This window comes from Arachis hypogaea, chromosome 20 (genome assembly GCF_003086295.3).
Source record: "Arachis hypogaea cultivar Tifrunner chromosome 20, arahy.Tifrunner.gnm2.J5K5, whole genome shotgun sequence".
Taxonomy (NCBI): Eukaryota; Viridiplantae; Streptophyta; class Magnoliopsida; order Fabales; family Fabaceae; genus Arachis; species Arachis hypogaea.
In genome coordinates, this window is record NC_092055.1 from 109267859 (window position 1) to 109271249 (window position 3391).

Consider the following 3391-nt stretch of genomic DNA (forward strand, 5'->3'; position numbering starts at 1 on the left):
ACTGATTGGATGAAGATAGCAGGAAAGCAGAGGTTCAGAGGAACGAAAAGCATCTCCATTCGCTTATCTGAAATTCCTACCAATGATTTACATAAGTATCTCTATCCCTATTTTATTATATAATATTCGAAAACACCATTATCACTTTATATCTGCCTGACTGAGATTTACAAGGTGACCATAGCTTGCTTCATACCAACAATCTCCGTGGGATTCGACCCTTACTCACGTAAGGTATTACTTGGACGACCCAGTGCACTTGCTGGTTAGTTGTATCGAAGTTGTGACAATTATGTACTGAGATCAGCGCACCAAGTTGCTCACGTTGCCAGGGATTGTTTGAGCCTGGACATCACAATTTCGTGCACCAAAAGTCCTTTCCTCGGTTCTGTTGAAAAGGTCCCCTGTGACTTCCTCTTTCTGCAGCCACCTTTTTCACACACTCTTCAGCAACCCTGCCCTTATTCACCAACTCTGAGAAAGTTCTGATCTCCATTGGTCCCACTGAACTTAAGATATCGCTCCTGAGCCCTACTTCATACTTAATGCACTTTTATTCCTCGAAGTCTCCCGGAGTTTCCTGACACATGCGGGGAAACCTGAATAGCTCCTCAAATTTGTCTGCATACTCAGACACGGACATAGCACCCTGCTTCAACTGCAGTAACTCCAATTCCTTGGCCGTCCTGGCAGCATTTGTAAGAACCGCAACTAATCAACCGGTTAATTAAGTGATTAATTGCCCAAATTAGATTCCAAAAAGTTAGAGAGAGAATTTGGAGATTTAAAGGTAATTTTTGGACTCAGTGAGTCTTTCTGAGTCAGAAAATGTGCTTTCTACGAAAAACCGTGAAAAATTGCAAACCGGTAGTTGAACCGGTTGAACAGGTTCAAGTCTACCTGGTACCGCACGAGAAAAGTGAAAACCGTCAAAAAACCTTAGAAAAACATTAGAAATGGAAAACTGGGCTTTAATTTTAAAGATTTGGCCCGAAGTTAGGCCAAACGGGCTAAAAACACTAACGGATTGGACCGGGCCCAAGTTGGGCCCAAGCCTAACATATAAATACACTTAAATGAACCCATTTCAGCCACTTTCACCCTCATAACCTAAACACAACAGCAGCTGAAGTGAGGAGAGAGGTGAGAGCTTTTCACCATTGTTACTATTCACTTCAAACTTCCCAAGCTCATATCTTGAGCTACGGAGCTCCGATCGCCGCACCGTTTGCGGCTACGCATTCCTTATGAAGAGCTCTACAAAACCCACCCAAGAAACCCTCAAGGTAATCACGAAATCTTCCCAGTTTCTCTCTTCAAAATTTCGGGTTTTATTAGAGTTTTGGGTTAAATGGGTTTTTATGATTTTGGATGTTTAGGTTTGCTCTAATCCTTGCTTAGCTTTGGATTTGTGTTATCAAATCTGTTGGGAAAGATAAAAGCTCTTAAACCCTTGTGAGATTATGCTTATGTTGAACCCTAGGTTGATTTGTGGTGATTTATATGTATATAGTTTGATTATTGTGGCTTTGGGAGCTTTTGGAACTTATTTGTGCTTGTTGGAGTGGATTTGAAAGCTTAGATTATGGTTGGAAGCTTGTTGGTGCTCATTTTGAGTTTGGGTGCATAAAGGGAATCGGCCAAGGTATGGTTTCGGTTTCCTCTATGTAGTATATAATATTCATGGACACTTAGGTTAGTTGACCCTAAGATAGGATTGAATGTTGTTGGTGTATGAATGATTATGTGTAAATTGATGTTAATTGTTGGTATCCTTGGAATATTGTGATTAAGGATGATTATGGAGAATTGTTGGTGTTAATGAGTATTGATGATTAGTGTTGTTGATGAGGTTGTTGGTATTTAATGATTGATGATGAATAATGATGTTGTTGGAATTTAATGATTATACAGGTTGATGAGGGATGTATGATTTATTGTTGTTGATGAGGGTTTGTTGATGTGGTTGATAATGGATGATAAATATTGATATTTTTGGTAATTGAAGGTGAGTGTTGGGATTGTTGATAAATGGTTATATTGATGTTGATAATATGATGTTGGAGTTTGATGTTGAAATTAATAATGATGATGGTTAGTAAGGGTATTATTATGTATTTGATAGTGAGAATTGATGATTATATATGGTGGAGTGGTAAATTGGATATGGAAAATGGTAAATTCTGATATGTGATAGAATTGATGTGGTTTTGGTTGGATTGGGTTATGAAAGTTGGTAAATTGAGATTCTTGTGAGTCTTGGTAAAAGTTGACTTTTTGTGAACTTTGTCTAATTATAACTTATGCCTTGGTTTTCAAAATCTATTGAAATTAGTTTAGCATTAAAGCTTATTGAAAACTGTTCGAATCGATATAAAGTTTGTAAAAAATTGGAATTTGGAAGAGGAAGTTATGATCATTCAAAGTTGGTGTTAAAAATCTGAAATTTTCCAAAGTTGCAGAATTTCATTACTTCTGATATGTGCGGGTGCACACGTCCTGTTTCTCAAAAATTTATTTGTTTTCAACTATTTTGCCTTTTCAACAAAGTTGTAAGCTTCTATAACAACATTTTAAGACGTTTGGGCCTAGTTTTGAGTATTAGAACATGGGATATAAATTAAGGGCTCTAGTACATGATTTTAAGGTAAATTAGAAAACGGAGGCCTAGGTTTCTGGCGTGCTGAGAATGGTTTGACGTTAGGTGAAGGATGATTGGTATATGAGATGAGGAATGATAGACTTTTGGTATTTGGAAACTGAGTTATAAAGGGACAGTGGTTGAGATGAGTCGGGGACTCAGATTGAAGTGATGGATCTATGTATGCTGAAAATACTTTTGAAAACCATTGAAATAATATTTTTACATGATATTTTGAGACGCTATGCGCCTGGCAGGGACGGTGGTTAATCCCGCCTGTCGAGGTAGTGGCGGCGGCATAAGGACGGTGGTTAATCCCGCTTACGTTGAGATGTGAGGTCTGAGGCAAGAATATCCCGCTCGCATCCCTTTGGATCTATAGGGCGAGCAGGCGCCGGTACCTGGACAGTGATCCGGGCACTATATCTCGGGGGTTCCCATATGAGAAATCCGAAGGGCAACGTCTCCATGGAGATGTGTCGGGTTGGCAGTTGAACCGACAATGTGATATCACAGCCAGTAGGGCAGGCATTCATCATATGCATTTCCTATCTGCTTGTATGCTTTGTCTACTTGTAATGGTTTGCCTAATTGAATAACATGCTTACTTGCTATCTGAATTATTTGCCATATATGCTACTACTTGTGCTTTACTTGCTTTGAACATTATCTGTGTTTTCTGCTGGGATTGAGGAGGTTCGGAAGGCGGTGGCGATGGGATCGCATGGAGGATTGGTTGGTGAAGGCTGT